Below are 18623 nucleotides of genomic sequence, written 5' to 3' on the forward strand. Positions count from 1 at the left end.
TGGGTGAAATATTCGTGTAACAGATTAGGCACCCTGGAAACACAATGAAATGAGATTTACAAATCCTCTCATGTGGCTGGGTTAAGTTGTTGAAATGAGTTTACCTTGCAGGAAAGTACAACTAGAATTCAGTCAGTAAATTGCTTCATAGCGCTGGGAACACATGCTGCAGTCTTAAATATACACGATACACACTTATTCCACATTGCGCCAAACAACCTGCAGAAAAATGTATGTTTTGGGCTCCTCTGCCGTTTATGTTCTTGCCCCAGAACAATCATAGAAAACCCGCCTGCTGTCTCGTTGGCCCCAGCTAATATATTGCCTGACAAAAATGAAAATATCTGAATGTGTGCTAAATAGTATCTCGAGTGCCAACCACTCATAACAGATCCAAACAAATAAGACATTTTCTATGGGTCCATTTGTGCTATGGTAGGCAGCAAATTTTGCTCACCTTGCATATAGGAACAGTCATATTCTCAAATGAAGAGACACAAAGAATGAGCCATCACAAGCCAACTACTTCTGCTCTCAAAAAATGCACCACTCCTGCTACAGTTCTCACCTACACTTGCTCTACCACTGTGTTATTCATTGCATTCCTTGGTTTATATTCACAGATACAATCACAAAATTTACCCCACAACCATTTGTTCCCTCTCTTCAGTATTCCACATGCAATACATTCTCATAGCACACTGGACCATCATTAAGCTCACCATCCCATTTAAACTATCACACTGTATTATCTGTCACATTTGAACAGTAAATCCACAGTTCAAGGAATACACCAAGAAATGCACTAATAACACTGTTCAAAATGTGAATGCCATGGCTGCAGCCAACCAAATTCTACTGCACAATCACTGCATGAAGGAGATTTACCACCAGTAGCCTTTAGATGAAACATGTAAGCTACATAAAGGTTCAACAAAACCTCAACACCAGGGACTGCATTAGCTACCATACAAATAGCTACAAGCACTTACCTTTCTTTCAATCACTCTGCTCTGCACACTACAGCACATGTATGTATTCTCAAAATGAGGCAAAGCCTTGCACAACATTACAGTTCTTCCTGTCCCATGTAACACACACCACATAGGATACTGTATTCAATGTGAGTGCCCTTACTAGGCACTGTGCAGCCTAACACATCAATCATCTCAAGTCAACAAACTCATTGCCCAATATTATCAACAGCAGTTCCATGGTCATAAGTTCTAATTATCAAGGTGTACACACAGCAGTGTCCAAAAAGGATCAAACATCCATATAATGATCAGGACACAAACACAAATTATAACACTGGCAGTGCTGTGAAAATGATTTAAGTACAACACTGGCCTCCCACACACTCACCAACTCTCACTGTACTGCCCTAGTCTCCTCCACTAAATTCTGACAGAAGTTTTGTCAAATCCTACATTTATCAGTAACCACTGCATGTGTGTACCACTAGTATGCTATGGAGCAAGAATTGCCACTGGACAGAACCACATTTCAACTGTCCACATTGGCATCTTTATTCACACATAGCAGTTGCACAACATCTTACACTGAGGAGAATGTTTCTCACCAGCTGTCAAAGACATGTACACAATTCATCAGTGAACACAGCCTAGTCTGTGTACATGGTCCCTAACAACCATCAGCCAAACACTTCCACAAGTGCAGAATGTGTTCACAGATAAACACAGCTTGAAGCATTGTTTCCATGAGACTTACACCCCCTGAGGAGCTGCCAAAAATTGCCACAGAGTCGGTATTTCACGTCTCTCTGGCGGGGTATTGGTAAAAGTTTTCAACTAGCAATAATCGCACCTCAGTTATACTTCATTGGTTACGATATTGCCACTGCGCAAAGATTAACTACCTTGCGCCTGGCACTGCTATTTATACCTGACGTTCGTTCCAAGCACCTACAGGTACTTGCATCATCGCTACCTATCAGTATTACCTTACACTACTCAAGTTCCTTTGGGGAAAACAAATACAGAAATATACAGAAAAAAAAACAGTAAAACACATTTTATTAGAGGCAGACTCTCTGTTCTTTGCTCCTTGTGTCTAATAGTTGCTTACACGCCCACTTACCGCCATCTTAAACACTCAAAATTGCACAGTAGTTCTCCCCTTGACCGACAGGCGCGCTACTGCTCACTCGCCTAGCCCCCCCACAGGCGAAAGTAGCACAACCTCATTTAGCAAATACCGGCACACCCATTAAGACTCATCGTTAGATTTTGTTATTTTGTGGCCGCTGGTTAGTACTAGACACCAAGAAAACTGCCAACTGCATTTACATTAACTTAACAAACCATACACTTGTCAGCAAAAGCTGTTTGACGTACTGAGCAGTAGAACGCTAGTTTTACTCGAATCATGCCGTGAAATTGATTAATGTCGATGGGTGAAATATTCGTGTAACAGATTAGGCACCCTGGAAACACAATGAAATGAGATTTACAAATCCTCTCATGTGGCTGGGTTAAGTTGTTGAAATGAGTTTACCTTGCAGGAAAGTACAACTAGAATTCAGTCAGTAAATTGCTTCATAGCGCTGGGAACACATGCTGCAGTCTTAAATATACACGATACACACTTATTCCACATTGCGCCAAACAACCTGCAGAAAAATGTATGTTTTGGGCTCCTCTGCCGTTTATGTTCTTGCCCCAGAACAATCATAGAAAACCCGCCTGCTGTCTCGTTGGCCCCAGCTAATATATTGCCTGACAAAAATGAAAATATCTGAATGTGTGCTAAATAGTATCTCGAGTGCCAACCACTCATAACAGATCCAAACAAATAAGACATTTTCTATGGGTCCATTTGTGCTATGGTAGGCAGCAAATTTTGCTCACCTTGCATATAGGAACAGTCATATTCTCAAATGAAGAGACACAAAGAATGAGCCATCACAAGCCAACTACTTCTGCTCTCAAAAAATGCACCACTCCTGCTACAGTTCTCACCTACATTTGCTCTACCACTGTGTTATTCATTGCATTCCTTGGTTTATATTCACAGATACAATCACAAAATTTACCCCACAACCATTTGTTCCCTCTCTTCAGTATTCCACATGCAATACATTCTCATAGCACACTGGACCATCATTAAGCTCACCATCCCATTTAAACTATCACACTGTATTATCTGTCACATTTGAACAGTAAATCCACAGTTCAAGGAATACACCAAGAAATGCACTAATAACACTGTTCAAAATGTGAATGCCATGGCTGCAGCCAACCAAATTCTACTGCACAATCACTGCATGAAGGAGATTTACCACCAGTAGCCTTTAGATGAAACATGTAAGCTACATAAAGGTTCAACAAAACCTCAACACCAGGGACTGCATTAGCTACCATACAAATAGCTACAAGCACTTACCTTTCTTTCAATCACTCTGCTCTGCACACTACAGCACATGTATGTATTCTCAAAATGAGGCAAAGCCTTGCACAACATTACAGTTCTTCCTGTCCCATGTAACACACACCACATAGGATACTGTATTCAATGTGAGTGCCCTTACTAGGCACTGTGCAGCCTAACACATCAATCATCTCAAGTCAACAAACTCATTGCCCAATATTATCAACAGCAGTTCCATGGTCATAAGTTCTAATTATCAAGGTGTACACACAGCAGTGTCCAAAAAGGATCAAACATCCATATAATGATCAGGACACAAACACAAATTATAACACTGGCAGTGCTGTGAAAATGATTTAAGTACAACACTGGCCTCCCACACACTCACCAACTCTCACTGTACTGCCCTAGTCTCCTCCACTAAATTCTGACAGAAGTTTTGTCAAATCCTACATTTATCAGTAACCACTGCATGTGTGTACCACTAGTATGCTATGGAGCAAGAATTGCCACTGGACAGAACCACATTTCAACTGTCCACATTGGCATCTTTATTCACACATAGCAGTTGCACAACATCTTACACTGAGGAGAATGTTTCTCACCAGCTGTCAAAGACATGTACACAATTCATCAGTGAACACAGCCTAGTCTGTGTACATGGTCCCTAACAACCATCAGCCAAACACTTCCACAAGTGCAGAATGTGTTCACAGATAAACACAGCTTGAAGCATTGTTTCCATGAGACTTACACCCCCTGAGGAGCTGCCAAAAATTGCCACAGAGTCGGTATTTCACGTCTCTCTGGCGGGGTATTGGTAAAAGTTTTCAACTAGCAATAATCGCACCTCAGTTATACTTCATTGGTTACGATATTGCCACTGCGCAAAGATTAACTACCTTGCGCCTGGCACTGCTATTTATACCTGACGTTCGTTCCAAGCACCTACAGGTACTTGCATCATCGCTACCTATCAGTATTACCTTACACTACTCAAGTTCCTTTGGGGAAAACAAATACAGAAATATACAGAAAAAAAAACAGTAAAACACATTTTATTAGAGGCAGACTCTCTGTTCTTTGCTCCTTGTGTCTAATAGTTGCTTACACGCCCACTTACCGCCATCTTAAACACTCAAAATTGCACAGTAGTTCTCCCCTTGACCGACAGGCGCGCTACTGCTCACTCGCCTAGCCCCCCCACAGGCGAAAGTAGCACAACCTCATTTAGCAAATACCGGCACACCCATTAAGACTCATCGTTAGATTTTGTTATTTTGTGGCCGCTGGTTAGTACTAGACACCAAGAAAACTGCCAACTGCATTTACATTAACTTAACAAACCATACACTTGTCAGCAAAAGCTGTTTGACGTACTGAGCAGTAGAACGCTAGTTTTACTCGAATCATGCCGTGAAATTGATTAATGTCGATGGGTGAAATATTCGTGTAACAGATTAGGCACCCTGGAAACACAATGAAATGAGATTTACAAATCCTCTCATGTGGCTGGGTTAAGTTGTTGAAATGAGTTTACCTTGCAGGAAAGTACAACTAGAATTCAGTCAGTAAATTGCTTCATAGCGCTGGGAACACATGCTGCAGTCTTAAATATACACGATACACACTTATTCCACATTGCGCCAAACAACCTGCAGAAAAATGTATGTTTTGGGCTCCTCTGCCGTTTATGTTCTTGCCCCAGAACAATCATAGAAAACCCGCCTGCTGTCTCGTTGGCCCCAGCTAATATATTGCCTGACAAAAATGAAAATATCTGAATGTGTGCTAAATAGTATCTCGAGTGCCAACCACTCATAACAGATCCAAACAAATAAGACATTTTCTATGGGTCCATTTGTGCTATGGTAGGCAGCAAATTTTGCTCACCTTGCATATAGGAACAGTCATATTCTCAAATGAAGAGACACAAAGAATGAGCCATCACAAGCCAACTACTTCTGCTCTCAAAAAATGCACCACTCCTGCTACAGTTCTCACCTACATTTGCTCTACCACTGTGTTATTCATTGCATTCCTTGGTTTATATTCACAGATACAATCACAAAATTTACCCCACAACCATTTGTTCCCTCTCTTCAGTATTCCACATGCAATACATTCTCATAGCACACTGGACCATCATTAAGCTCACCATCCCATTTAAACTATCACACTGTATTATCTGTCACATTTGAACAGTAAATCCACAGTTCAAGGAATACACCAAGAAATGCACTAATAACACTGTTCAAAATGTGAATGCCATGGCTGCAGCCAACCAAATTCTACTGCACAATCACTGCATGAAGGAGATTTACCACCAGTAGCCTTTAGATGAAACATGTAAGCTACATAAAGGTTCAACAAAACCTCAACACCAGGGACTGCATTAGCTACCATACAAATAGCTACAAGCACTTACCTTTCTTTCAATCACTCTGCTCTGCACACTACAGCACATGTATGTATTCTCAAAATGAGGCAAAGCCTTGCACAACATTACAGTTCTTCCTGTCCCATGTAACACACACCACATAGGATACTGTATTCAATGTGAGTGCCCTTACTAGGCACTGTGCAGCCTAACACATCAATCATCTCAAGTCAACAAACTCATTGCCCAATATTATCAACAGCAGTTCCATGGTCATAAGTTCTAATTATCAAGGTGTACACACAGCAGTGTCCAAAAAGGATCAAACATCCATATAATGATCAGGACACAAACACAAATTATAACACTGGCAGTGCTGTGAAAATGATTTAAGTACAACACTGGCCTCCCACACACTCACCAACTCTCACTGTACTGCCCTAGTCTCCTCCACTAAATTCTGACAGAAGTTTTGTCAAATCCTACATTTATCAGTAACCACTGCATGTGTGTACCACTAGTATGCTATGGAGCAAGAATTGCCACTGGACAGAACCACATTTCAACTGTCCACATTGGCATCTTTATTCACACATAGCAGTTGCACAACATCTTACACTGAGGAGAATGTTTCTCACCAGCTGTCAAAGACATGTACACAATTCATCAGTGAACACAGCCTAGTCTGTGTACATGGTCCCTAACAACCATCAGCCAAACACTTCCACAAGTGCAGAATGTGTTCACAGATAAACACAGCTTGAAGCATTGTTTCCATGAGACTTACACCCCCTGAGGAGCTGCCAAAAATTGCCACAGAGTCGGTATTTCACGTCTCTCTGGCGGGGTATTGGTAAAAGTTTTCAACTAGCAATAATCGCACCTCAGTTATACTTCATTGGTTACGATATTGCCACTGCGCAAAGATTAACTACCTTGCGCCTGGCACTGCTATTTATACCTGACGTTCGTTCCAAGCACCTACAGGTACTTGCATCATCGCTACCTATCAGTATTACCTTACACTACTCAAGTTCCTTTGGGGAAAACAAATACAGAAATATACAGAAAAAAAAACAGTAAAACACATTTTATTAGAGGCAGACTCTCTGTTCTTTGCTCCTTGTGTCTAATAGTTGCTTACACGCCCACTTACCGCCATCTTAAACACTCAAAATTGCACAGTAGTTCTCCCCTTGACCGACAGGCGCGCTACTGCTCACTCGCCTAGCCCCCCCACAGGCGAAAGTAGCACAACCTCATTTAGCAAATACCGGCACACCCATTAAGACTCATCGTTAGATTTTGTTATTTTGTGGCCGCTGGTTAGTACTAGACACCAAGAAAACTGCCAACTGCATTTACATTAACTTAACAAACCATACACTTGTCAGCAAAAGCTGTTTGACGTACTGAGCAGTAGAACGCTAGTTTTACTCGAATCATGCCGTGAAATTGATTAATGTCGATGGGTGAAATATTCGTGTAACAGATTAGGCACCCTGGAAACACAATGAAATGAGATTTACAAATCCTCTCATGTGGCTGGGTTAAGTTGTTGAAATGAGTTTACCTTGCAGGAAAGTACAACTAGAATTCAGTCAGTAAATTGCTTCATAGCGCTGGGAACACATGCTGCAGTCTTAAATATACACGATACACACTTATTCCACATTGCGCCAAACAACCTGCAGAAAAATGTATGTTTTGGGCTCCTCTGCCGTTTATGTTCTTGCCCCAGAACAATCATAGAAAACCCGCCTGCTGTCTCGTTGGCCCCAGCTAATATATTGCCTGACAAAAATGAAAATATCTGAATGTGTGCTAAATAGTATCTCGAGTGCCAACCACTCATAACAGATCCAAACAAATAAGACATTTTCTATGGGTCCATTTGTGCTATGGTAGGCAGCAAATTTTGCTCACCTTGCATATAGGAACAGTCATATTCTCAAATGAAGAGACACAAAGAATGAGCCATCACAAGCCAACTACTTCTGCTCTCAAAAAATGCACCACTCCTGCTACAGTTCTCACCTACATTTGCTCTACCACTGTGTTATTCATTGCATTCCTTGGTTTATATTCACAGATACAATCACAAAATTTACCCCACAACCATTTGTTCCCTCTCTTCAGTATTCCACATGCAATACATTCTCATAGCACACTGGACCATCATTAAGCTCACCATCCCATTTAAACTATCACACTGTATTATCTGTCACATTTGAACAGTAAATCCACAGTTCAAGGAATACACCAAGAAATGCACTAATAACACTGTTCAAAATGTGAATGCCATGGCTGCAGCCAACCAAATTCTACTGCACAATCACTGCATGAAGGAGATTTACCACCAGTAGCCTTTAGATGAAACATGTAAGCTACATAAAGGTTCAACAAAACCTCAACACCAGGGACTGCATTAGCTACCATACAAATAGCTACAAGCACTTACCTTTCTTTCAATCACTCTGCTCTGCACACTACAGCACATGTATGTATTCTCAAAATGAGGCAAAGCCTTGCACAACATTACAGTTCTTCCTGTCCCATGTAACACACACCACATAGGATACTGTATTCAATGTGAGTGCCCTTACTAGGCACTGTGCAGCCTAACACATCAATCATCTCAAGTCAACAAACTCATTGCCCAATATTATCAACAGCAGTTCCATGGTCATAAGTTCTAATTATCAAGGTGTACACACAGCAGTGTCCAAAAAGGATCAAACATCCATATAATGATCAGGACACAAACACAAATTATAACACTGGCAGTGCTGTGAAAATGATTTAAGTACAACACTGGCCTCCCACACACTCACCAACTCTCACTGTACTGCCCTAGTCTCCTCCACTAAATTCTGACAGAAGTTTTGTCAAATCCTACATTTATCAGTAACCACTGCATGTGTGTACCACTAGTATGCTATGGAGCAAGAATTGCCACTGGACAGAACCACATTTCAACTGTCCACATTGGCATCTTTATTCACACATAGCAGTTGCACAACATCTTACACTGAGGAGAATGTTTCTCACCAGCTGTCAAAGACATGTACACAATTCATCAGTGAACACAGCCTAGTCTGTGTACATGGTCCCTAACAACCATCAGCCAAACACTTCCACAAGTGCAGAATGTGTTCACAGATAAACACAGCTTGAAGCATTGTTTCCATGAGACTTACACCCCCTGAGGAGCTGCCAAAAATTGCCACAGAGTCGGTATTTCACGTCTCTCTGGCGGGGTATTGGTAAAAGTTTTCAACTAGCAATAATCGCACCTCAGTTATACTTCATTGGTTACGATATTGCCACTGCGCAAAGATTAACTACCTTGCGCCTGGCACTGCTATTTATACCTGACGTTCGTTCCAAGCACCTACAGGTACTTGCATCATCGCTACCTATCAGTATTACCTTACACTACTCAAGTTCCTTTGGGGAAAACAAATACAGAAATATACAGAAAAAAAACAGTAAAACACATTTTATTAGAGGCAGACTCTCTGTTCTTTGCTCCTTGTGTCTAATAGTTGCTTACACGCCCACTTACCGCCATCTTAAACACTCAAAATTGCACAGTAGTTCTCCCCTTGACCGACAGGCGCGCTACTGCTCACTCGCCTAGCCCCCCCACAGGCGAAAGTAGCACAACCTCATTTAGCAAATACCGGCACACCCATTAAGACTCATCGTTAGATTTTGTTATTTTGTGGCCGCTGGTTAGTACTAGACACCAAGAAAACTGCCAACTGCATTTACATTAACTTAACAAACCATACACTTGTCAGCAAAAGCTGTTTGACGTACTGAGCAGTAGAACGCTAGTTTTACTCGAATCATGCCGTGAAATTGATTAATGTCGATGGGTGAAATATTCGTGTAACAGATTAGGCACCCTGGAAACACAATGAAATGAGATTTACAAATCCTCTCATGTGGCTGGGTTAAGTTGTTGAAATGAGTTTACCTTGCAGGAAAGTACAACTAGAATTCAGTCAGTAAATTGCTTCATAGCGCTGGGAACACATGCTGCAGTCTTAAATATACACGATACACACTTATTCCACATTGCGCCAAACAACCTGCAGAAAAATGTATGTTTTGGGCTCCTCTGCCGTTTATGTTCTTGCCCCAGAACAATCATAGAAAACCCGCCTGCTGTCTCGTTGGCCCCAGCTAATATATTGCCTGACAAAAATGAAAATATCTGAATGTGTGCTAAATAGTATCTCGAGTGCCAACCACTCATAACAGATCCAAACAAATAAGACATTTTCTATGGGTCCATTTGTGCTATGGTAGGCAGCAAATTTTGCTCACCTTGCATATAGGAACAGTCATATTCTCAAATGAAGAGACACAAAGAATGAGCCATCACAAGCCAACTACTTCTGCTCTCAAAAAATGCACCACTCCTGCTACAGTTCTCACCTACATTTGCTCTACCACTGTGTTATTCATTGCATTCCTTGGTTTATATTCACAGATACAATCACAAAATTTACCCCACAACCATTTGTTCCCTCTCTTCAGTATTCCACATGCAATACATTCTCATAGCACACTGGACCATCATTAAGCTCACCATCCCATTTAAACTATCACACTGTATTATCTGTCACATTTGAACAGTAAATCCACAGTTCAAGGAATACACCAAGAAATGCACTAATAACACTGTTCAAAATGTGAATGCCATGGCTGCAGCCAACCAAATTCTACTGCACAATCACTGCATGAAGGAGATTTACCACCAGTAGCCTTTAGATGAAACATGTAAGCTACATAAAGGTTCAACAAAACCTCAACACCAGGGACTGCATTAGCTACCATACAAATAGCTACAAGCACTTACCTTTCTTTCAATCACTCTGCTCTGCACACTACAGCACATGTATGTATTCTCAAAATGAGGCAAAGCCTTGCACAACATTACAGTTCTTCCTGTCCCATGTAACACACACCACATAGGATACTGTATTCAATGTGAGTGCCCTTACTAGGCACTGTGCAGCCTAACACATCAATCATCTCAAGTCAACAAACTCATTGCCCAATATTATCAACAGCAGTTCCATGGTCATAAGTTCTAATTATCAAGGTGTACACACAGCAGTGTCCAAAAAGGATCAAACATCCATATAATGATCAGGACACAAACACAAATTATAACACTGGCAGTGCTGTGAAAATGATTTAAGTACAACACTGGCCTCCCACACACTCACCAACTCTCACTGTACTGCCCTAGTCTCCTCCACTAAATTCTGACAGAAGTTTTGTCAAATCCTACATTTATCAGTAACCACTGCATGTGTGTACCACTAGTATGCTATGGAGCAAGAATTGCCACTGGACAGAACCACATTTCAACTGTCCACATTGGCATCTTTATTCACACATAGCAGTTGCACAACATCTTACACTGAGGAGAATGTTTCTCACCAGCTGTCAAAGACATGTACACAATTCATCAGTGAACACAGCCTAGTCTGTGTACATGGTCCCTAACAACCATCAGCCAAACACTTCCACAAGTGCAGAATGTGTTCACAGATAAACACAGCTTGAAGCATTGTTTCCATGAGACTTACACCCCCTGAGGAGCTGCCAAAAATTGCCACAGAGTCGGTATTTCACGTCTCTCTGGCGGGGTATTGGTAAAAGTTTTCAACTAGCAATAATCGCACCTCAGTTATACTTCATTGGTTACGATATTGCCACTGCGCAAAGATTAACTACCTTGCGCCTGGCACTGCTATTTATACCTGACGTTCGTTCCAAGCACCTACAGGTACTTGCATCATCGCTACCTATCAGTATTACCTTACACTACTCAAGTTCCTTTGGGGAAAACAAATACAGAAATATACAGAAAAAAAAACAGTAAAACACATTTTATTAGAGGCAGACTCTCTGTTCTTTGCTCCTTGTGTCTAATAGTTGCTTACACGCCCACTTACCGCCATCTTAAACACTCAAAATTGCACAGTAGTTCTCCCCTTGACCGACAGGCGCGCTACTGCTCACTCGCCTAGCCCCCCCACAGGCGAAAGTAGCACAACCTCATTTAGCAAATACCGGCACACCCATTAAGACTCATCGTTAGATTTTGTTATTTTGTGGCCGCTGGTTAGTACTAGACACCAAGAAAACTGCCAACTGCATTTACATTAACTTAACAAACCATACACTTGTCAGCAAAAGCTGTTTGACGTACTGAGCAGTAGAACGCTAGTTTTACTCGAATCATGCCGTGAAATTGATTAATGTCGATGGGTGAAATATTCGTGTAACAGATTAGGCACCCTGGAAACACAATGAAATGAGATTTACAAATCCTCTCATGTGGCTGGGTTAAGTTGTTGAAATGAGTTTACCTTGCAGGAAAGTACAACTAGAATTCAGTCAGTAAATTGCTTCATAGCGCTGGGAACACATGCTGCAGTCTTAAATATACACGATACACACTTATTCCACATTGCGCCAAACAACCTGCAGAAAAATGTATGTTTTGGGCTCCTCTGCCGTTTATGTTCTTGCCCCAGAACAATCATAGAAAACCCGCCTGCTGTCTCGTTGGCCCCAGCTAATATATTGCCTGACAAAAATGAAAATATCTGAATGTGTGCTAAATAGTATCTCGAGTGCCAACCACTCATAACAGATCCAAACAAATAAGACATTTTCTATGGGTCCATTTGTGCTATGGTAGGCAGCAAATTTTGCTCACCTTGCATATAGGAACAGTCATATTCTCAAATGAAGAGACACAAAGAATGAGCCATCACAAGCCAACTACTTCTGCTCTCAAAAAATGCACCACTCCTGCTACAGTTCTCACCTACATTTGCTCTACCACTGTGTTATTCATTGCATTCCTTGGTTTATATTCACAGATACAATCACAAAATTTACCCCACAACCATTTGTTCCCTCTCTTCAGTATTCCACATGCAATACATTCTCATAGCACACTGGACCATCATTAAGCTCACCATCCCATTTAAACTATCACACTGTATTATCTGTCACATTTGAACAGTAAATCCACAGTTCAAGGAATACACCAAGAAATGCACTAATAACACTGTTCAAAATGTGAATGCCATGGCTGCAGCCAACCAAATTCTACTGCACAATCACTGCATGAAGGAGATTTACCACCAGTAGCCTTTAGATGAAACATGTAAGCTACATAAAGGTTCAACAAAACCTCAACACCAGGGACTGCATTAGCTACCATACAAATAGCTACAAGCACTTACCTTTCTTTCAATCACTCTGCTCTGCACACTACAGCACATGTATGTATTCTCAAAATGAGGCAAAGCCTTGCACAACATTACAGTTCTTCCTGTCCCATGTAACACACACCACATAGGATACTGTATTCAATGTGAGTGCCCTTACTAGGCACTGTGCAGCCTAACACATCAATCATCTCAAGTCAACAAACTCATTGCCCAATATTATCAACAGCAGTTCCATGGTCATAAGTTCTAATTATCAAGGTGTACACACAGCAGTGTCCAAAAAGGATCAAACATCCATATAATGATCAGGACACAAACACAAATTATAACACTGGCAGTGCTGTGAAAATGATTTAAGTACAACACTGGCCTCCCACACACTCACCAACTCTCACTGTACTGCCCTAGTCTCCTCCACTAAATTCTGACAGAAGTTTTGTCAAATCCTACATTTATCAGTAACCACTGCATGTGTGTACCACTAGTATGCTATGGAGCAAGAATTGCCACTGGACAGAACCACATTTCAACTGTCCACATTGGCATCTTTATTCACACATAGCAGTTGCACAACATCTTACACTGAGGAGAATGTTTCTCACCAGCTGTCAAAGACATGTACACAATTCATCAGTGAACACAGCCTAGTCTGTGTACATGGTCCCTAACAACCATCAGCCAAACACTTCCACAAGTGCAGAATGTGTTCACAGATAAACACAGCTTGAAGCATTGTTTCCATGAGACTTACACCCCCTGAGGAGCTGCCAAAAATTGCCACAGAGTCGGTATTTCACGTCTCTCTGGCGGGGTATTGGTAAAAGTTTTCAACTAGCAATAATCGCACCTCAGTTATACTTCATTGGTTACGATATTGCCACTGCGCAAAGATTAACTACCTTGCGCCTGGCACTGCTATTTATACCTGACGTTCGTTCCAAGCACCTACAGGTACTTGCATCATCGCTACCTATCAGTATTACCTTACACTACTCAAGTTCCTTTGGGGAAAACAAATACAGAAATATACAGAAAAAAAACAGTAAAACACATTTTATTAGAGGCAGACTCTCTGTTCTTTGCTCCTTGTGTCTAATAGTTGCTTACACGCCCACTTACCGCCATCTTAAACACTCAAAATTGCACAGTAGTTCTCCCCTTGACCGACAGGCGCGCTACTGCTCACTCGCCTAGCCCCCCCCACAGGCGAAAGTAGCACAACCTCATTTAGCAAATACCGGCACACCCATTAAGACTCATCGTTAGATTTTGTTATTTTGTGGCCGCTGGTTAGTACTAGACACCAAGAAAACTGCCAACTGCATTTACATTAACTTAACAAACCATACACTTGTCAGCAAAAGCTGTTTGACGTACTGAGCAGTAGAACGCTAGTTTTACTCGAATCATGCCGTGAAATTGATTAATGTCGATGGGTGAAATATTCGTGTAACAGATTAGGCACCCTGGAAACACAATGAAATGAGATTTACAAATCCTCTCATGTGGCTGGGTTAAGTTGTTGAAATGAGTTTACCTTGCAGGAAAGTACAACTAGAATTCAGTCAGTAAATTGCTTCATAGCGCTGGGAACACATGCTGCAGTCTTAAATATACACGATACACACTTATTCCACATTGCGCCAAACAACCTGCAGAAAAATGTATGTTTTGGGCTCCTCTGCCGTTTATGTTCTTGCCCCAGAACAATCATAGAAAACCCGCCTGCTGTCTCGTTGGCCCCAGCTAATATATTGCCTGACAAAAATGAAAATATCTGAATGTGTGCTAAATAGTATCTCGAGTGCCAACCACTCATAACAGATCCAAACAAATAAGACATTTTCTATGGGTCCATTTGTGCTATGGTAGGCAGCAAATTTTGCTCACCTTGCATATAGGAACAGTCATATTCTCAAATGAAGAGACACAAAGAATGAGCCATCACAAGCCAACTACTTCTGCTCTCAAAAAATGCACCACTCCTGCTACAGTTCTCACCTACATTTGCTCTACCACTGTGTTATTCATTGCATTCCTTGGTTTATATTCACAGATACAATCACAAAATTTACCCCACAACCATTTGTTCCCTCTCTTCAGTATTCCACATGCAATACATTCTCATAGCACACTGGACCATCATTAAGCTCACCATCCCATTTAAACTATCACACTGTATTATCTGTCACATTTGAACAGTAAATCCACAGTTCAAGGAATACACCAAGAAATGCACTAATAACACTGTTCAAAATGTGAATGCCATGGCTGCAGCCAACCAAATTCTACTGCACAATCACTGCATGAAGGAGATTTACCACCAGTAGCCTTTAGATGAAACATGTAAGCTACATAAAGGTTCAACAAAACCTCAACACCAGGGACTGCATTAGCTACCATACAAATAGCTACAAGCACTTACCTTTCTTTCAATCACTCTGCTCTGCACACTACAGCACATGTATGTATTCTCAAAATGAGGCAAAGCCTTGCACAACATTACAGTTCTTCCTGTCCCATGTAACACACACCACATAGGATACTGTATTCAATGTGAGTGCCCTTACTAGGCACTGTGCAGCCTAACACATCAATCATCTCAAGTCAACAAACTCATTGCCCAATATTATCAACAGCAGTTCCATGGTCATAAGTTCTAATTATCAAGGTGTACACACAGCAGTGTCCAAAAAGGATCAAACATCCATATAATGATCAGGACACAAACACAAATTATAACACTGGCAGTGCTGTGAAAATGATTTAAGTACAACACTGGCCTCCCACACACTCACCAACTCTCACTGTACTGCCCTAGTCTCCTCCACTAAATTCTGACAGAAGTTTTGTCAAATCCTACATTTATCAGTAACCACTGCATGTGTGTACCACTAGTATGCTATGGAGCAAGAATTGCCACTGGACAGAACCACATTTCAACTGTCCACATTGGCATCTTTATTCACACATAGCAGTTGCACAACATCTTACACTGAGGAGAATGTTTCTCACCAGCTGTCAAAGACATGTACACAATTCATCAGTGAACACAGCCTAGTCTGTGTACATGGTCCCTAACAACCATCAGCCAAACACTTCCACAAGTGCAGAATGTGTTCACAGATAAACACAGCTTGAAGCATTGTTTCCATGAGACTTACACCCCCTGAGGAGCTGCCAAAAATTGCCACAGAGTCGGTATTTCACGTCTCTCTGGCGGGGTATTGGTAAAAGTTTTCAACTAGCAATAATCGCACCTCAGTTATACTTCATTGGTTACGATATTGCCACTGCGCAAAGATTAACTACCTTGCGCCTGGCACTGCTATTTATACCTGACGTTCGTTCCAAGCACCTACAGGTACTTGCATCATCGCTACCTATCAGTATTACCTTACACTACTCAAGTTCCTTTGGGGAAAACAAATACAGAAATATACAGAAAAAAAACAGTAAAACACATTTTATTAGAGGCAGACTCTCTGTTCTTTGCTCCTTGTGTCTAATAGTTGCTTACACGCCCACTTACCGCCATCTTAAACACTCAAAATTGCCACAGTAGTTCTCCCCTTGACCGACAGGCGCGCTACTGCTCACTCGCCTAGCCCCCCCACAGGCGAAAGTAGCACAACCTCATTTAGCAAATACCGGCACACCCATTAAGACTCATCGTTAGATTTTGTTATTTTGTGGCGCTGGTTAGTACTAGACACCAAGAAAACTGCCAACTGCATTTACATTAACTTAACAAACCATACACTTGTCAGCAAAAGCTGTTTGACGTACTGAGCAGTAGAACGCTAGTTTTACTCGAATCATGCCGTGAAATTGATTAATGTCGATGGGTGAAATATTCGTGTAACAGATTAGGCACCCTGGAAACACAATGAAATGAGATTTACAAATCCTCTCATGTGGCTGGGTTAAGTTGTTGAAATGAGTTTACCTTGCAGGAAAGTACAACTAGAATTCAGTCAGTAAATTGCTTCATAGCGCTGGGAACACATGCTGCAGTCTTAAATATACACGATACACACTTATTCCACATTGCGCCAAACAACCTGCAGAAAAATGTATGTTTTGGGCTCCTCTGCCGTTTATGTTCTTGCCCCAGAACAATCATAGAAAACCCGCCTGCTGTCTCGTTGGCCCCAGCTAATATATTGCCTGACAAAAATGAAAATATCTGAATGTGTGCTAAATAGTATCTCGAGTGCCAACCACTCATAACAGATCCAAACAAATAAGACATTTTCTATGGGTCCATTTGTGCTATGGTAGGCAGCAAATTTTGCTCACCTTGCATATAGGAACAGTCATATTCTCAAATGAAGAGACACAAAGAATGAGCCATCACAAGCCAACTACTTCTGCTCTCAAAAAATGCACCACTCCTGCTACAGTTCTCACCTACACTTGCTCTACCACTGTGTTATTCATTGCATTCCTTGGTTTATATTCACAGATACAATCACAAAATTTACCCACAACCATTTGTTCCCTCTCTTCAGTATTCCACATGCAATACATTCTCATAGCACACTGGACCATCATTAAGCTCACCATCCCATTTAAACTATCACACTGTATTATCTGTCACATTTGAACAGTAAATCCACAGTTCAAGGAATACACCAAGAAATGCACTAATAACACTGTTCAAAATGTGAATGCCATGGCTGCAGCCAACCAAATTCTACTGCACAATCACTGCATGAAGGAGATTTACCACCAGTAGCCTTTAGATGAAACATGTAAGCTACATAAAGGTTCAACAAAACCTCAACACCAGGGACTGCATTAGCTACCATACAAATAGCTACAAGCACTTACCTTTCTTTCAATCACTCTGCTCTGCACACTACAGCACATGTATGTATTCTCAAAATGAGGCAAAGCCTTGCACAACATTACAGTTCTTCCTGTCCCATGTAACACACACCACATAGGATACTGTATTCAATGTGAGTGCCCTTACTAGGCACTGTGCAGCCTAACACATCAATCATCTCAAGTCAACAAACTCATTGCCCAATATTATCAACAGCAGTTCCATGGTCATAAGTTCTAATTATCAAGGTGTACACACAGCAGTGTCCAAAAAGGATCAAACATCCATATAATGATCAGGACACAAACACAAATTATAACACTGGCAGTGCTGTGAAAATGATTTAAGTACAACACTGGCCTCCCACACACTCACCAACTCTCACTGTACTGCCCTAGTCTCCTCCACTAAATTCTGACAGAAGTTTTGTCAAATCCTACATTTATCAGTAACCACTGCATGTGTGTACCACTAGTATGCTATGGAGCAAGAATTGCCCACTGGACAGAACCACATTTCAACTGTCCACATTGGCATCTTTATTCACACATAGCAGTTGCACAACATCTTACACTGAGGAGAATGTTTCTCACCAGCTGTCAAAGACATGTACACAATTCATCAGTGAACACAGCCTAGTCTGTGTACATGGTCCCTAACAACCATCAGCCAAACACTTCCACAAGTGCAGAATGTGTTCACAGATAAACACAGCTTGAAGCATTGTTTCCATGAGACTTACACC

The 18623-nt window shown here is 41.3% G+C and overlaps 7 non-coding genes across 7 annotated transcripts; all 7 read right to left on the bottom strand.

Annotated features, from left to right (window-relative positions):
* Positions 1-1732: 1732 nt before the first annotated feature.
* On the bottom strand, positions 1733-1872 carry LOC126149279 (U4 spliceosomal RNA). Its single transcript, XR_007530777.1, has one exon. It is a non-coding gene; the product is annotated as a U4 spliceosomal RNA (small nuclear RNA).
* A 2273-nt stretch (positions 1873-4145) lies between these two features.
* Positions 4146-4285, bottom strand: LOC126149280 (U4 spliceosomal RNA). The gene has a single exon (XR_007530778.1). It is a non-coding gene; the product is annotated as a U4 spliceosomal RNA (small nuclear RNA).
* Positions 4286-6558: 2273 nt separating this feature from the next.
* Positions 6559-6698, bottom strand: LOC126149281 (U4 spliceosomal RNA). Its single transcript, XR_007530779.1, has one exon. It is a non-coding gene; the product is annotated as a U4 spliceosomal RNA (small nuclear RNA).
* A 2273-nt stretch (positions 6699-8971) lies between these two features.
* Positions 8972-9111, bottom strand: LOC126149282 (U4 spliceosomal RNA). Its single transcript, XR_007530780.1, has one exon. It is a non-coding gene; the product is annotated as a U4 spliceosomal RNA (small nuclear RNA).
* Positions 9112-11383: 2272 nt separating this feature from the next.
* LOC126149283 (U4 spliceosomal RNA) lies at positions 11384-11523 on the bottom strand. Its single transcript, XR_007530781.1, has one exon. It is a non-coding gene; the product is annotated as a U4 spliceosomal RNA (small nuclear RNA).
* Positions 11524-13796: 2273 nt separating this feature from the next.
* Positions 13797-13936, bottom strand: LOC126149285 (U4 spliceosomal RNA). Its single transcript, XR_007530782.1, has one exon. It is a non-coding gene; the product is annotated as a U4 spliceosomal RNA (small nuclear RNA).
* Positions 13937-16209: 2273 nt separating this feature from the next.
* Positions 16210-16349, bottom strand: LOC126149286 (U4 spliceosomal RNA). The gene has a single exon (XR_007530783.1). It is a non-coding gene; the product is annotated as a U4 spliceosomal RNA (small nuclear RNA).
* Between the last annotated feature and the right edge of the window lie 2274 nt (positions 16350-18623).

This window comes from Schistocerca cancellata, unplaced genomic scaffold, assembly GCF_023864275.1.
Source record: "Schistocerca cancellata isolate TAMUIC-IGC-003103 unplaced genomic scaffold, iqSchCanc2.1 HiC_scaffold_922, whole genome shotgun sequence".
Taxonomy (NCBI): Eukaryota; Metazoa; Arthropoda; class Insecta; order Orthoptera; family Acrididae; genus Schistocerca; species Schistocerca cancellata.